General features: G+C 37.7%; 1 pseudogene; it reads left to right on the top strand.

The window, feature by feature from the left end:
• Positions 1-16,857: 16,857 nt before the first annotated feature.
• On the top strand, positions 16,858-17,787 carry LOC148775674 (olfactory receptor 4C46-like; annotated as a pseudogene).
• The last annotated feature ends 803 nt before the right edge of the window (positions 17,788-18,590 follow it).

The raw sequence follows: 18,590 nt of genomic DNA, 5'->3' as shown, positions 1-18,590 counted from the left end.
ACCCAGGGATCAAACCTGCAGCTCTTGCATCTCTTGTATTGGCAAGTGGATTCTTTACCACTGAGCCACCAGGCAAGTCCAGTTCAGGGATACAGACATTTAATCATGCCATTGGAACCACATTCACTGAAACAAAAATAAGATCTAACAAGATCCACCAAAGTTGGAATAGAATTAGAATAAAATAGCCTTTGAGCTTGGAGTTTAATAAAGACTCCCAATCAGAGCAGAGGGTACATTTTTAATGCCATATTTTAATTCATTTTCTATTTGGATCTAGGTTTTTGAACTGGACTTTTTCTTCAAAAAAAAAGTAGAATCCAAATGCTGTCCTTGTCTCTCCCATTGATTCGCCATGGGAATCCATAAATCATAAACCTATCCCTTATTAATTATAGTTAAACCCATAGTGAGAAAAATAAATGTTTCTGCAAAATATCCTAACACATCTAAAACCATCAATATCAGAAAGGAAAACTTTAATGATTTTAACTCTCAACCCCTTAGAATAAAATGGAAATGTAAAAACCAGATTAAAACTCAGCAGTGCTAGTTAACTTACCGTGGTGGCCTCTGTCCTTACGAAGAATGATCAATGTACTCAGGAATAAGAAATAATCATTATTTGTAGCTGCTCAAACACCACGTCATGTAATGGAAGTTTCTCAAGTGTTCCCACTGACTGGACAATTCTACAGGAAGCAGAGAATATCAAGATGGCACAGATTTATTCAAACGGATTCAGCACACATTTGCAAAGCTCCAGTGCCTTGGAAATTCACATCAAAGGAAAATAAAATGCTATGATAAATTTGAAACCCCAACTTCTTAAGTACTAAGGAGAATCTTCTGATCTTTAGCACTTAGATTCATGATTCCACAACAAGAAATACAAATATTTCATTACTTAATAAACTCCACTTATTTTGCTCTTAAAATAAGAAAACAGCTTATTCTTGAATCTTAGTATTTAGAGAGGATACTGAGAATGTTATAGGACTGATTTTTCTATTAATATCTAAGGCTTTGTCCCCCTAGGAATTAATTATCTCTGGTATTTTTTTTTCCTAACTTTTGCCTTAGAAACAGATATTGCGGAGAATTTGTCCACAAACAATACATCGCCACCTGATTGGTTCTTTTCTGTGAACTTTAAACTAATGTAGCAACAGTTTTCATTCCTGGTGGGAAATTTGGGTGAGAAAGCAACTCTCATATAAGCCCTTGGGTATCATGAACTGAGACATAAAAGATAGTAAATGCTATGTGAACACTTCATGGGGTTTCATCGAGGTTGCATACCTCTGAAAACATTTCCTCACTAACTAAGGTCATCAGAAGTGGGTAAGATTCTGAGTCAACGTCTCACTTGTATTATAAACATATCAGACAAATGGTATCTATAGGAACCTTGTGATTTGATATATTTTCTGGCAGTGTGATATCTAGAGTTGGAGAACAAATGGAGATTAAAATTTTACCAACACTTCTGGTGCAGAAATATAGAAAGATATCATCTTATGCCTTCTTGCTGACATTTTAGACTTTTGGGAATTCTATTGGTCATTCAATAAAAAAAATCTACCTAGGCAAGCAGATTTTTTCAAATTTTGTTCACATGTATTATCCTCAGGACAGTGCAACACATATTTTTAGCAAATACTCTGAAGCCTAGAGGAGAGGGTTTAAGTCACATGTTACATGACTTGATACAGCTATTATATTTAGATGTATGGCTAGGCAGTGGATGGAGAACTGGGGAAAATAGTAATAATAGTATAACCATGTCAAGAAATTGTTCTGGCCACAGGACTATGAAACTAGAAATCAACTATAGGAAAAAAGAAACTGAAAAAGCAAGTGGAAGCTAAACAAGACAACACTAAACAACCAATGAATCACTGAAAGAAGGAATTTTAAAGTGCCTGAAGACAAATTAAGACAAACGTGAAATGACCTAGAATCTATGCATGCATGCTAAGTCACTTCAGTCATGTCTGACTCTGTGTGACCCTGTGGACCATACCCTACCATCCTCTGTTCATGGGGATTCTCCAAGCAAGAATACTGGAGCAGGTTACCATGCCCTCCTCCAGGTATCCACAGGATGTGGTAGAAGCAGTTCTAAGAGGGAAGTTTAGAGCAATAGAAGCCTTCTTCAGGAAAGAGGAGAAATCTCAAGGAACAATCTAACTATTCACCTAAAAGAAATAGAAAAAGATAAAGAAACTAAAAATTAAAAAATAATAATAATAATGAAACTAAGACCTGGTTCTTTGAAAAAATAAGCAAAGCTGACAAAACTTTAGCCAGACTCATCAAGGCCCAAATCAATAAAAACAAAATATTTAAAATGAGAAGTTACAAATAATCCCATAGAAAGCAAAAAAGATCATAAGAGATTACTACAAACAATCATATGCCAATAAAATAAACAACTTAGAAGAAATGGATAAATTCCTAAACATGCACAATCCTACAAGACTGAACCAGTAAAAAACAGGAAATATGATCATATAAATTAAAAGTAATTAAATTAAATCCATAATTTTAAAAAAATTAAAACTATGGTGGCTCAGATGGTAAAGAATCTGCCTGCAGCACAGGAGACCGGGATTCAATTACCGGGTTAGAAAGATCCCCTGGAGGAAAAAATGGCAACCCACTCCAGTATTCTTGCCTGGAGAATTCCACGGACAGAGGAGCCTGGAAGTCTACAGTTCATAGGGTCATAAAGAGTTAGACATGACTGAGCAACTAACACACACTTTCAATTTTGAAAAAAACAAAAAGTCCAGGACCAGATTTCTTCATGGGTAAGTTCTACCAAACATTTAGTGAAGAGTTAACACCTGTCTTTCTGAAACTATTTCAAAAAATTTACAGAGAAAGGGATGGTTCTGAACTCATTCTATGAGGACTGCATCACCCAAAATCAGACAAAGATATCACAAAAGAAGAGAGAATTATAGGCCAATATACTGATGAACCTAGATGCAAAATTCTTCAACAAAATATTAGCAACTAAGTTCAATATAAGTTAAAAGGATCATACACCATGATCAAATATGATTTATCCCAGAGATATAAGGATAGTTCAATAGCAATAAAGCAATCAATGTGATATACCATGTTAACAAATTGAAGAATAAAAATTATTTAATCATCTTAGTATAGGCAAAGAAAGCTTTTGACAAAACTCTTCACCCGTTTGTGACAAAAACTCTTCAGAAAGTAGGCAGAGAGGAAACATATCTCAATGCAGTAAAAGCCATTCATGATAATCCCACAGTTAACATTATACTTAGTGTATAATGTTTTATACTGTGTATACTCAGAAAGTATTTCCTCTAAGATAAGGAAAAGAGACAAGGATCTTCACTCTTGCCACATTTATTATTTGTTGGAAGTTCTAGCCATAGAAATCAGAGAAAAGAAATAAAAGAAATCTAAATTAGAAAGGAAGAGGTATAATAGGCTCCAGTTAACCAGAGGGATGGGATGGGGAGGGGGGTGGCGGGGGTTCAAGATGGGGAACACATGTATACCCAGGGCAGATTCATGTCAATGTATGGCAAAACCAATACAATAATGTAAAGTAATTAGCCTCCAATCAAAATAAATAAATTTTTTAAAAAAAGAATAAGTAGAATATTGGAAATAAAAGCAAAAATAAACAAAATGGACCTAATTAAAATTTAAAACTTCTGCACAACAAAGGAAACTATAAGCAAGGTGAAAAGACAGCCTTCAGAATGGGAGAAAATAAGAGCAAAGGAAGCAAATGACAAAGAATTAATCTCAAAAATATACAAGCAGCTCCTGCAGCTCAATTCCAGAAAAATAAACGACCCAATCAAAAAATGGGCAACCTAGATGTCCATCTGCAGATGAATGGATAAGAAAGCTTTGGTACATATACACAATGGAGCATTTTTCAGCCATCAAAAAGAATGCATTTGAATCAGTTTTAATGAGGTGGATGAAATTGGAGCCTATTATACAGAGTGAAGTAAGCCAGAAAGAAAAACATCAATACAGTATACTAACGCATATATATGGAATTTAGAAAGATGGTAACCTTAACCCTGTATACGAGACTGCAAAAGAGACATAGGTGTATAGAACAGTCTTTGGGGCGTGGGAGAGGATGAAGGTGGGATGATTGGGGAGAACGGCATTGAAGCATGTATACTATCATATGTGAACTGAATCACCAGTCCAGGTTTGAGGCATGATACAGGATGCTTGGGGCTGGTGCACGGGGATGACCTGGAGGGAGGATATGGGGAAGAGGGAGGGGGGAGGGGGGTTCAAGAAAGGGAACACATGTACACCCGGGGCGGATTCGTGTCAATGTATGGCAAAACCAACCAATATATTAATGCAAGGTAATTGGCCTCCAATAAAATAAATTTTTAAAAAATGGGCCAAAGAACTAAACAGACATTTCTCCAAAGAAGACATACAGATGGCTAACAAACACATGAAAAGATGCTCAACATCACTCATTATTAGAGAAATGCAAATCGAAACCACAGTGAGGTACCATTTCACGCCAGTCAGAATGGCTGCTTTCCAAAAGTCTACAAGCAATAAATGCTGGAGAGGGTGTGGAGAAAAGGGAACCCTCTTACACTGTTGGTGGGAATGCAAACTAGTACAGCCACTATGGAGAACAGTGTGGAGATTCCTTAAAAAAAACTGGAAATAGAACTGCCATATGACCCAGCAATCCCACTCCTGGGCATACACACCGAGGAAACCAGAGTTGAAAGAGATACGTGTACCCCAATGTTCATCGCAACACTGTTTATAATAGCCAGGACACGGAAGCAACTTAGATGTCCATCTGCAGACGAATGGATAAGAAAGCTTTGGTACATTTACACAATGGAGTATTACTCAGCTATAAAAAAGAACACATTTGAGTCAGTTCCAATGAGGAGGATGAAACTGGAGCTTCCTATACAAAGGGAAGTATGTCAGAAAGAGAAACACCAATACAGTATATAAATGCATGTATGTGTGTGTGTGTGTGTGTTGAAATATAGAAATACAGTAACAACGACCCTATATGCAAGACAGCAAAAGAGACACAGATATAAAGAACAGACTTCTGGACTCTGTGGGAGAAGGTGAGCTGGGATGATTTGAGAGAATAGCATTGAAATATGTATATTACCATATGAAAATAGATGACCAGTGCAAGTTCGATGCATGAAGCAGGGCACCCAAAGCCAGTTCTCTGGGACAACCCAGAGGGATGGGGTGGGGAGGGAGATGGTAGGGGGTTCAGCATGGGCGGACATATGTGCATCCATGGCTGATTCATGTTGATGTATGGCAAAAACCACCACAATAATATAAAGTAATTAGCCTCCAATGAAAATAATTAATTCTTTTAAAAAGTCAATAATCAGAATCTGACTGATTTCTCGGACCATAATCTTAACTGCAAAGCAATGATCATAAGAAGGTATACTAATTGCTAGCTACTATTTATTGAGCCAGGAGCTGTGCTTGACACATTGCACATAGTAGTTCATTAACTAAATTCAATAAATTTTTGTTAATACTACGATCGTTTTGATATGTCATAGTTGATAGTAACATGTTCACTATAACATGATAGAGTGCAACCATTTTAAATCTCCAAAACTAATGGGCCATTGAACTTCTGAAGCAACATAATGAAGATTGCATCATATTCCTAATTTCCTTGTGGACTTCTGAATATTTAGTATTGCTCATGTCGTCATCTTAGGCTAAAAAATATCAGAGAAGGTGATGACTCAAATAAAAAAAAATCTAAATATCAGACAGGTTCTATAAATTTCTATTTGTTAAATATGTTCATTCATACTCCGTAAATCATTTGCCTGCCATACAATGTATTTTCTATAAGGTAGCACAATTTCTGGCCACAGTGAATATGAATGAACAAATAAAAGCATAAAGTAAAGTAAAATGTCAATAAAATATGGGGAAAGTGCTGAAGTCTAGAGAACTCTTTCCTACCTTACTGAAAATCTAAGAAAACTTCTAGTCAAAAACTTTAGGAGAATCATGTGTTTTTATTTTTTTCTTTAAACTGAGGATGAGGAAGAAATCAGAACTGAGATTATCAGCATTTGAGCAAACAGTTTATCTTGTTTTCCACATCTCAGCAAGATTTAATTATCCTGTATATAAAAGCTATTTACATTTCTCTGGTTGTCAGTTTACTTTTCAGTAACACTTATTATTAAAAACTGTTATTCAGCTTTTACTCTTAACAGTGAAAAACTGGAAATAACATGAATACACATTAACAGGTAAATAGGTAAATCAATTATAGCACGTTCATACTATAGAATATTACCCCACATAAAAGTGAACCAATTACAAACAGTAACATGGATCTCTTTCAAAAATGTTATACTGAATAAAAGAAGCCAGATGAAAAAGATAATACACTGAATTATTACATTTATATAAAGTTCTAGAAAGGCAAAGCTGATCTGTAGGTGACAGAAAGTAAATCAGTGATTACTTGGTGCATCAGTGGGTGGTGAATGAACTACAAAGGTTAATAGGCATGTTCTTAAATTGTATAATCGGTGGTACAATGGATGTACTCACTTGTTAAAATTCATCAAGCTGTGTACTTGAAATGGGTGCATTTTATTGCATGTGAATTACATATCAATAAAAACTATATAAAAAGAAAATTAAATAAAAATTGCTTTTTAAAAATATCTCATCTATACACAAAATTTCAGGATATTGTCCATTTATTCTTTCTGATTCATTAATCAGTAAATAATTTTGAACCCAAAGTATCAGGAAACACTGATAGTTGTTGGAGGTTCACTGGTGAATAAAAACAGATCAGAGCCCTGTGTTCTCAGAGTTTAGTTTAGTTTTGAAAACTCCCAAAAGAGAACAGAAAATTACACCACCAGCTGATCTCTTGCCTCAAAATAGAACCAGTTCAGTAGTACAAAGTATTCTCTAGAGCTCTCATGACTACCAGCTGAAACCAGACACTAGTTTAGGCCACACCATTTCCTCCCCTACCATAGTCACTTCACTCAATCCCTTCTTATAAATCACTTACATAAAATTTGCATTTTAGGATCTACATTTAGGAAACCCTAAAAGATGTTCTTTTCATTATAGGGGACTGGAATGCAAAAGTAGGAAGTCAAGAAACACCTGGAGTAACAGGCAAATTTGGCCTTGGAGCACGGAATGAAGCAGGGCAAAGGCTAATAGAGTTTTGCCAAGAGAACGCACTGGTCATAGCAAACACCCTCTTCCAACAACACAAGAGAAGACTCTACACATGGACATCACCAGATGGTCAACGCCGAAATCAGATTGATTATATTCTTTGCAGCCAAAGATGGAGAAGCTCTATACAGTTAGCAAAAACAAGACCAGGAGCTGACTGTGGCTCAGATCATGAACTCCTTATTGACAAATTCAGACTTAAATTGAAGAAAGTAGGGAAAACCACTAGACCATTCAGATATGACCTAAATCAAATCCCTTATGATTATACAGTGGAAGTGAGAAATAGATTTAAGGGACTAGATCTGATTGATAGAGTGCCTGATGAACTCTGGACGGAGGTTCGTAACATTGTACAGGAGACAGGGACCAAGACCATCCCCATGGAAAAGAAATGCAGAAAAACAAAATGGCTGTCTGAAGAGGCCTTACAAATAGCTGGGAAAAGAAGAGAAGCAAAAAGCAAAGGAGAAAAGGAAAGATATAAGCATCTGAATGCAGAGTTCCAAAGAATAGCAAGGAGAGATAAGAAAGACTTCCTCAGTGATCAATGCAAAGAAATAGAGGAGAACAACAGAATAGGAAAGACAAGAGATCTCTTAAAGAAAGTTAGAGATTCCAAAGGAACATTTCATGCAAAGATGGGCTTGATAAAGGACAGAAATGGTATGGACCTAACAGAAGCAGAAGATATTAAGAAGAGGTGGCGAGAATACACAGAAGAACTGTACAAAAAAGATCTTCATGACCAAGATAGTCACGATAACGTGATCACTGACCTAGAGCCAGACATCTTGGAATGTGAAGTCAAGTGGGCCTTAGAAAGCATCACTACGAACAAAGCTAGTGGAGGTGATGGAATTCCAGTTGAGCTATTTCAAATCTTGAAAGATGATGCTGTGAAAGTGCTGCACTCAATATGCCAGCAAATTTGGAAAACTCAGCAGTGGCCACAGGACTGGAAGAGGTCAGTCTTCACTCCAATCCCTAAGAAAGGCAATGCCAAAGAATGCTCAAACTACTGCACAATTGCACTCATCTCACACGCTAGTAAAGTCATGCTCAAAATTCTCCAAGTCAGGCTTCAGCAATATGTGAACTGTGAACTCCCAGATGTTCAAACAGGTTTTAGAAAAGGCAGAGGCACCAGAGATCAAATTGCCAACATCCTCTGGATCATGGAGAAAGCAAGAGAAAAACATCTATTTCTGCTTCATTGACTATGCCAAAGCCTTTGACTGTGTGGACCACAATAAACTGTGGAACATTCTGAAAGAGATGGGAATACCAGACCACCTGACCTGCCTCTTGAGAAACCTGTATGCAGGTCAGGAAGCAACAGTCAGAACTGTACATGGAACAACAGACTGATTCCAAATAGGAAAAGGAGTACGTCAAGGTTGTATATTGTCACCTTGCTTATTTAACTTATATGCAGAGTACATCATGAGGAATGCTGAGCTGAAAGAAACACAAGCTGGAATCAAGATTGCTGGGAGAAATATCAATAACCTCAGATATGCAGATGACACTACCCTTATGGCAGAAAGTGAAGAGGAACTCAAAAGCCTCTTGATGAAAGTGAAAGAGGAGAGTGAAAAGGTTGGCTTGAAGCTCAACATTCAGAAAACAAAGATCATGGCATCTGGTCCTATCACTTCATGGGAAAGAGATGGAAAAACAGTGGAAACAGTGTCAGACTTTATTTTTTTGGGCTCCAAAATCACTGCAGATGCTGATTGCAGCCATGAAATTAAAAGACGCTTACTCCTTGGAAGGAAAGTTATGACCAACCTTGATAGTATATTAAAAAGCAGAGACATTACTTTGCCAACCAACGTCCGTCTAGTCAAGGCTATGGTTTTTCCCGTGGTCATGTATGGATGTGAGAGTTGGACTGTGAAGAAAGCTGATCGCCGAAGAATTGATGCTTTTGAACTGTGGTGCTGTAGAAGACTCTTGAGAGTCCCTTGGACTGCAAAGAGATCCAACCAGTCCATTCTAAAGGAGATCAATCCTGGGTGTTCATTGGAAGGACTGATGCTAAAGCTGAAACTCCAATACTTTGGCCACCTCATGCGATGAGTTGACTCACTGGAAAAGACTCTGATGCTGGGAAAGGTTGGGGGCGGGAGGAGAAGGGGATGACAGAGAATGAGATGGCTGGATGGCATCACCGACTCTGTGGACATGAGTTTGAGTGAACTCCAGGAGTTGGTGATGGACAGGGAGGCCTGGCGTGCTGTGATTCATGGGATCGCGGAGAGTCAGACACGACTGAGTGACTGAACTGAACTGAACTGAACTGAACCCATTAATAGCATGGGAGGATAGAGTTCAAGAAATATTTGCAAGTTATAAACAACAAAGGAAAACTTGACAGTAGTTTAGAAACAACTGGATTAATAAAATTTTACATGCCCAGATAGGTGACAATACCTTACAGAGCTACAGTTAAGGTTTCCAGAACACCAATATGCCCTCAATAAGCATCAAATTTACAGTCTGTTTGTACCATAGCTGTGATTCATGGGTCTAGTAATCATGTATCCTGAGGAATTTGCAAAACATTTATCCTATTATCCTGAGGAACTTGCAAAAATTTTATTTCCTGTTCCTGCAATGCTTGGGTGGCCTAGAAGTCTTAATTCTAAAGTAAGAGATTTTTTTTTTCCCAAGAGACACAACACTGATTCCTTTGAACAGAAAGTTAAAACTGTTCTCTGTCCATTTTAAGTCTCCCATGATTCTGAATCAACAGGTGAAAAGACCAGTAACTGTGACAGCCGGGTAACTGATCCTGACTACCAGTGGTCATGTACAGATGTGAGAGTTGGACTGTGAAGAAAGCTGAGCTCCGAAAAATTGATGCTTTTGAACTGTGGTTTTGGAGAAGACTCTTGAGAGTCCCTTGGACTGCAAGGAGATCCAATCAGTCCATCCTAAAGGAGACCAGGCCTGGGTGTTCATTGGAAGAACTGATGCTTAGGCTGAAACTTTGGCCACCAAAAAGACCCTGATGCTGGGAAGGACTGGGGGCAGGAGGAGAAGGGGACTACAGAGGATGAGATGGTTGGATAGCATCACCAACTCGATGAACATGGGTTTGGGAGTTGGTGATGGACAGGGGGGCCTGGCATGCTGCCGTTCATGGATCACAAAGAGTCGGACATGACTGAGCCTCTGAACTGAACTGAACTGAGTCAATAGATTGAGTAAAACAGGTTATCCTGCCTCTGTAATGTGGGCAGATCTCATCAAGTGCCTAAATAAAACAAGAAGACTAATAAAGATCGAATTCTCTGTTTGTCTGACTTCCTTTGAGTTGAGACATTGAGATTTTTCTCTGCCTTCAGATTTGAACTGAAATATTAGCTCTTCTTGAGTCTCACCCCGCCAGTATTCATATGAGAATTGTACCATCAGGTCTCCTGGGTCTCTAGCTTGCCAGTTGCCGGTCTTGCGATATGTTAGATTTCATAATCACATGACCCATTTTCTTATACTAAATCATGTGTGTGTGTGTGTGTGTATGCATGCACGTGCACGCACATGAGTGTATTCTACTGCTTCTGTTTCTCTGAAGACCACTAACACAGGACCTTAAGAACATGGCAGATTTTCTTTCTTTAAGGTAGAAAAGCAAATCCAGTTATCAAGATAGCAGTTGATTAAATGTTCCCTGCATAAGAAATCTTCCAAAGCCAATTATTCCAAGCTTTTATCCAGAGCATCTATGCTCAGAGCGGAGCTGTATGTTTTGGTCTGTGGGACTTCTCCTGCTCTCCACTCATTTCACTAGAACCCCAAGTCTGGCCACAGAGGGTGTTGGGGAGAAGTACTGCCTTTGTAATTTGCTCCACCGAGAAATCCTCACAGTCTTGCCTTCTCAGCTCCTTTAGTTCTCACAACATAAATGAGTTTTTTCCAAGTGCATTAACCAGCACTGTTTATTTCCTCAAGGGAGAAGTAATTTATTTTAGTAGCCTTTCCCAAAATGGCAATTAAATGTTTCTACCTTTTTTCTACTATCCCTGTGATCAGAGAATGAGAGGGTTAGAATTCATGTATGTGACATGGATAATCTTGAAGCTATAATCATAACCTCAATTCTTTTTTAACAGTGTTCATTGAACATCTAAAATTACCAGGCCAATTTTACTTACCACTTGGGAACTCAATGTTATTTTGTCTGTGTGTGTAACCGTGTGTGTGTGTGTGTGTGAGTTGATAAACTTTTTTCCATAAAGCTTGTCTCTGAAGTGGTATTAAGTAGAATTATTATGATCGTTTCAAAAGGAGATTACTAGTTTATCATAACATAACAATGTTGGGTATAGGTTAAGAATTTGGAGGGAAAGTATTTAAATAAGAATAACCTGAGACCTAACTTGGCCTTGCTCTTTATTAGCTGCTTGGTCTTGGACAGAATTCTTAACTTCTCCATGCTTCTATTTCCTAATGTATAAAATAAGTATGAAAATGATAGTAGTAACCATTTAGTAGATTCGTTGAGAATTAAATACCAACTGTCTTCACAGACACTAAACACACTAAGTGTTCAGTTTTAGCTAATATTATCATTGTTATTATAACTATTACCTGTTTCCTGAAGATGGGAAGCAACAGCAACTCATATACTGCTAATGGAAATGCAACAGCCACTTTGGAAGACAGTTTGCTAATTTCTGCCTTTATCATATCATCTACAGTACAATATCCAAACTGTTTTTAAAAATGAAATATGAGGATTAACTTTTGAAATACTCAACACCTGTTTATGAAGGTCAAAAACACATTGTTGAGAGAAATTAAATGTGCAACTCATTGAGATATATCATGGATTAGAACCTCATTATTTTTACCATATCAATGTTAAAAATTTCATGAAATTCCAATCAAAATTTCAACAGAACTTTTGGAGAAGCTGACAAGCTTTTTGCAAAATATGTATAGATATAGAAATTTAAAAGAATCTAGTGAAACAAATCACTTGCAAAAAATGAGTTGAAGTAATTACTTAATATCAAAACTTATATAAAGCTACAGAAATCAAGAGTGTGTTGCACTGGTACAAGAATAAATATGCAGACCTGTAAAATACAAGAGAATGTACAGATATAGGACCAAATACATAAATTTTTACAAAGATATCAAAGTAATTCAATAGGAAAAACAAGGACTTTTCAACCAACTATGCTGAAAATAGTTTCAACCAACCATGTTGAATCATTTGGACACCTATAAGAAACAAAATAAACCTCACCATTACTTCACACCATACACAAAATTTAACACATAATGAATGAGAGGTCAATGCGTCAAAGGTAATGAAAATAATAAAAATTCTAATTTGACCTTGGGGTAAACTAACATTTCTTAGCTATGATACAATAAGCCTGAACCATAAGACAAATGAAAAGTTAAAATTTGTCAAAATTTTAAAATTTTGTTTCACCAGATGACACCATTCTTAAAAGTGAAAATGCAAGCCACAGATTTGGAGAAAATTTTGCATATATGTCATATATATGTGACTAAGGATCTGTATCTACAATATATAAAGAACAAATACAACTCAGCAATAAAAAAACCCAGAGCTCCTATTTGTAGAATTTACAAAGAACTTGAAAAGAAACTTCACAAAATAAGATATGTTAATACAAAAGGCCAATAAAAAAGTGAAAAAGTGTTCAACATCATTAATGATCCTGGAGATAATTAAAACTACATTAATTGGTGTCTACATATCTTCATATAAGGTCTAAAAGGAAAGCAAAACTACCAAATAATGGGGATACAGAAACACTGGTCATGTCTTATTTTCTGAGAGATGGGAGGGACAGGGAGGGCTGGCGTGCTGCAGTCCATGGGGCCGCAAAGAGTCAGGCACTACTTGGCGGCTGAATAACAATAGTTGCTTTACAATGTTGTGCTGTTTTTACACCAAAGTGAATCAGCCATACATACACATATATCCCCTCCTTGTTGGATTTCTTCCCTATCTGGGTCATCACAGAGCACTGAGTAGAGCCCCCTCAGCTATATAGTAGGTTTTCATGCTAGTTATGTGGGGCTGGTGGTAAAGAACCTGCCTGTCAGTGTAGGAGATGCAAAACACAGCTTTGATCCTTGGGTTGGGAAGATCCCCTGGAGTAGGAAATGGCAACGCACACCATTATTTGTGCCTGGAAAATTCCATGGACAGAGGAGACTGGCAGGCTGCAGTTTATGATGTTGCAAAGAGTCAGATGCAACTGGGTGCATACACACACATGCATACGCGTGCGCGCGCACACACACACACACCCCAGTAGAGTATATGTCAATCCCAACCTCCCAATTCATCCCGCTCCCCCTGCCCTTGCTTAGCAATTTCTTCTTATGTGTCAGATATTTCGCCACAGTTTTAACACTGCCTAGTGTTTCATAATGACCGCTCATGAATCCCAGAAGGAATTGTGATCTGAGTTTCTGACCCAGAAATAGATAAATGTCCGCCATTAATTGTATGCCCTTGCTGATCTACCTTTCAAGCATCCAATAGTGGTTTTCCAGAAAAGTTTTAATATTGATAGGAAAATAGAAGCTCTTTTTGTGATACAAGTCAATGGGAAAACTACATCACACTTCCATATACTGGAGATTTGCCACCTGATATCCACATCACATTCAATTTTCTTAACAGGCCAGATAGAAAAGGGGGTTCCCACATGCTTAGGTTCCAAGCGTAGGAAATAATTTCCCCACTCAAGAATGGGGAATTCTCAAACATGTCTCACCAGAAAACCTGCTTGTAAGACAAAGCCTTTTCCTCAAAAGAGACAATTAATTCCTTGGAGAGAAAACAGCAGCTATGGGACAAGTCCCTGAACCTTACGGAAACCTCTTTAAATACACATAGCAAGGAGAAGGCAAGAATTATTTCTGTTGTCATTCACCTCTCTAGGGCAAGCTTCATCATGGATAGAGTGCCATTTGACCTCTGCACTCTTGCCCCTTGCCCTGCAGAACCAGAGCTCTTTATTTAAGGTCACTAATCCATAGCATTTCAAGAGAATCCACTCTAAAGTCAAAACCAGAAAACATATTTTAACAGGATTTATGTGAAGAAATTTTGAAGTTTAAGGATAGATGTAAAGATTTAGTCTTATAAGATCACTTCCTTTTTTAATAATTTTATTGATGTATACTTGACATACAAAAAAATTGAACATGTTCAGTATATACAGTTGTTCATTTGATAGTGAATTACCTGAATAAGATCTCCCTAAGTATGACATCCCAGAAGTTACATATATTTTATACTGAGAATTAACTATTACAAGAAGTAGTCATTCTGGAAATAAGATTGTTTCTGAAAACCCCAAAACGTCATTAAAACCATCTAAGACAACTTAGGTAAGTTTTTAAATGGTGCTGCTGCTTATTAAATATTGTTACTTACCATGTATTATACTCATTATTTCTCAGCACTTTTCAGATACAGTAATAAAGTATTTCATCCTTATCCCAATTATCAAAGAGATCGTTTATGGTTATCCTTAATCTAACTTGATGGTTGAAAAATTTTGAGACTCATAAAAATCAAGCAAATTGTAGGACCCAGCTCTCTGATACTAGGCACCAAGCTTTTGGCATTAGATATCTCCTTTAATGAGGAAGACTAATCATAAATGAAAACAAAATTAGACTACATTTCACACAAACAAAAGACATTCATGAATATTAAATGACATAAATCATCAGCTGTTAGTTCCAGCAGAAGCATAGAGAACCTTTCCAGGGATCAACTATTACGAATAATATGAGTTTGGGGGGATTCCTTGAGGGTAAAATTAGTAATGATTCTTCCTGAGATCACTGTGTAGTTAAGTCATATTATTACTCAAACTGTCAGTTCTTTCTATCTCCTAGTTGTACATACAATGATAAAATTCATAGAAGTGCTATGTGTATTCCAAACACCGTAATGAGTGTGTCATATATGTCACCTCAAATAATTCTTATAACAGCCTGTGAGGTGGATATCATTCTCAGGTCACAGATAAAGAAACAGAATATAATGTGTTAAAATAATGTACCCAGATTAGGAAAGTGACAATAGAAGGACCAGGAACTAATCTGATTTTTCTAATTCTCAAACAGAAACACTTAACCACTCGGATAATCACTTTAGATACTTTTCAGAAGAGTCTGTGAGCCCATATTTTGTAAGGAGATAAAGGAGGAAATATTTGGGGCTAAGAGAGAGGCCAAGATAAAAGGGCTGTTCAATGAAAGCAGTAACACATTTTTCTTAACATTTGGGAGTTCCAATATGTTATTATGTTGTGTGTGTGAACTGATTAAACTGCTCCATATAAACTTGCCTCTGAAATATTAGAGTAGTATTAATGTGATTATAATTATTACAATCATCTCAGAAAAAAGGTTACTAGTTCAACATTGTTTATTATAACATAGTGAATCAGAGCGTGGGTTAAGAATTTGGAGAGAAAATAAAAATTAACAAGTATAATCTGATCTAAACTTGGTCCTCCCCTTTATTAACGCTTGGTCCTAAACAGAATCCTTAACTTTTTATGCTTTTATTTTCTAATGTATAAAAATAGGTATAGAATGATAGCAGTAACCATCTTTGCACTATGGCTTAAAATATCAAACGTCTGCAAAATCATTTAGCCCACACCAAGTGGTCAGTAGGTTTTAGTTAATATCATCCTTGTTATTACAACTACTAACACTAGTCTCTGAGACTACATTCTCAGCTGCAAAGTGGAAGATATTTTACCAACCACACAGGTTGTTATCATATGAAAAGGGGTATGTACAAAACAATTGCTACTATACTGGGCACACAGCAATCAATTATTTTGAAGTATGCATTATTAGCTGTTGTAAAGTTACTGGACTTAAGAAGCATGCATTATGACTACTTCTAAGTACCTCTCGTATCCATTCCTTAAATTCCCGTCACCAATGTTCTGTTGCTCCTTATGCAATCATTGTCAGCAGTCTATTAATACAACTTGGGTTCCTGTGTCTGCCTTCCACCCCCTTACTTAACTGCAGGCCATTTCAAAAGATCTTTACTAGAATAACATCCAAGATTCCCCTTCATATTCCTGTTCAGCAATTCACCCATACTCTTAGTTTTCATGATCCCCCTTGCCCAAAGGCTAAAATGAAAATCTTACAGCTTTTCACTTACAGACTTTACATCAAACTTCTACCTCCTTTTCAGGATGTATTGCTGCTATGTGATGCTGCTGTGATGTGCTCTTAGTCATCTGCAATGAGAAAGTGTACACAGCAGGTCTCCTGCCTGTATGTTTACAAAACTTATTCATTTCTATAATCTTAACAAAGACTTCACCTGGGAGGCAATGAGATTATTCATGAAGAACTCACAATCTTTTCAACACAAGCACACACACACAAATCAAAAGAATTCAATACTTGATATAATTTTCTAAAATTATTGTATGTTAGAATGAGAAGTTTGATAAACCCAAGGGTGCGTTAATAAAATATGTTTTCTTTTCAGGTAATGCAATTGTCCATCACATGAAGCACATGGAGAACAGGAGCAACGTGACAGGGTTTGTTCTGCTGGGGCTCACCCAGAACCCAGAGGTGCAGAAAATCGCATTTGCTGTTTTTTTGGTCATCTATACCATCACTGTGGTGGGAAGTTTGCTCACCGTGGTCACTGTCACTGCCAGTTCATTACTGGGGTCCCCCATGTACTTCTTCCTGGCCTATCTCTGTTTTATGATGCCTCTTATTCCTCTGTCAACACTCCCAAACTGGTCGTAGACTCACTCCAGGAAAGGAAAACTGTCCTTTTCAATGGATGCATGGCCCAAATCTTTGGGGAACATTTCTTTGGAGGAGCTGAGGGCATCCTTCTCACTGTGATGGCCTATGACCGCTATGTGGCCATCTGCAAGCCCTTGCACTACACAAGCGTCATGAATCGGCAAGTGTGTGGACTGCTAGTGGGAGTGGTGTGGGTGGGAGGCTTTCTTCACGCAACCATACAGATCCTCTTCATCTTCCGCTTACCCTTCTGTGGCCCTAACGTCATAGATCACTTTATGTGTGACCTGAACCCTTTGCTCAACCTTGCCTGCACTGATACCCACACTCTAGGGCTCTTTGTCGCTGCCAATAGTGGCTTCATCTGCCTCTTAAACTTCCTCCTTTTGATGGTCTCCTATGTGGTCATCTTGCGTTCACTAAGGACCCACAGCTTAGAGGCGAGGCACAAGGCTCTCTCCACCTGCGTCTCCCACATCACGGTGGTTGTCTTATTCTTTGTGCCTTGTTGTATTTGTGTACATGCGACCTGCAGATACTTTATCCATTGATAAAGCAGTTGCTTTATTCTACACTATCATCACTCCCATGTTAAATCCCTTAATCTATACTTTGAGAAATGCCCAGATGAAAAATGCCATTAGGAAATTGTGTAGTAGGAAAGATATTTTAGGTGATAAATAAATGTGCTTGGAACACAACATTGATTCAATAGAGGCAATGGTCAAAAGGACATCATGGATGATCTCAGCAAGGAATACTTATGGGATAAAGAAAAAAAATTAACTGCTACAAATCACAGATTCTGCATTCAGTAGATCAGAAATGAGTGTAAGAAAAGAGAGAAAAATGACCCATAACTTCTCTTTCCGTATGCATGAAATTCTACAAGATCTGGGTTTAGCTTTACTATCTTCAACCAGTTATATGAATTCACAGGTTTTTCTTCTAATAACAAATCAAAGAAATAATGGAATTTATTGCCACCAAGTAATAATCTCTATAATTCATCACAACCTCAGATATCCGGATGATACCACTCAAGTGACAGCGAAGAGAAGCTAAATAGGCTCTTGATGAGGAAGAGCGTGAAAGAGCCAGCTTAAAACTAAATATTAAAAAAACTAACATGATGACATCCGGCCCCATTACTGCATGGCAAATAGACAGGGAAAAGTTCACTGGAAAAGAGTCTGATGCTAGGAGGGATTGGGGGTGGGAGGAGACGGGGCCGACAGAGAATGAGATGGCTGGATGGCATCACCGACTCAATGAACATGAGTTTGAGTGAACTCCGGGAATTGGTGACGGACAGGGAGGCCTGGCATGCTGTGATTCATGGGGTCGCAAAGAGTCGGACACGACTGAGCGACTGAACTGAACTGCACTGAACTGAGTAACAGATTTCCTCTTTGTGGGCTCCAAAATCACTGCAGACAGTGACTGCAGCCATGAAATCATGCTTCTTGGCAGGAAACCGATGACAA

The sequence above is a fragment of the Moschus berezovskii genome, chromosome 14 (assembly GCF_049115385.1).
Source record: "Moschus berezovskii isolate FMDL1 chromosome 14, NW_MosBer_1.0, whole genome shotgun sequence".
NCBI lineage: Eukaryota > Metazoa > Chordata > Mammalia > Artiodactyla > Moschidae > Moschus > Moschus berezovskii.
This window is presented reverse-complemented; position numbering and strand designations above follow the sequence as displayed.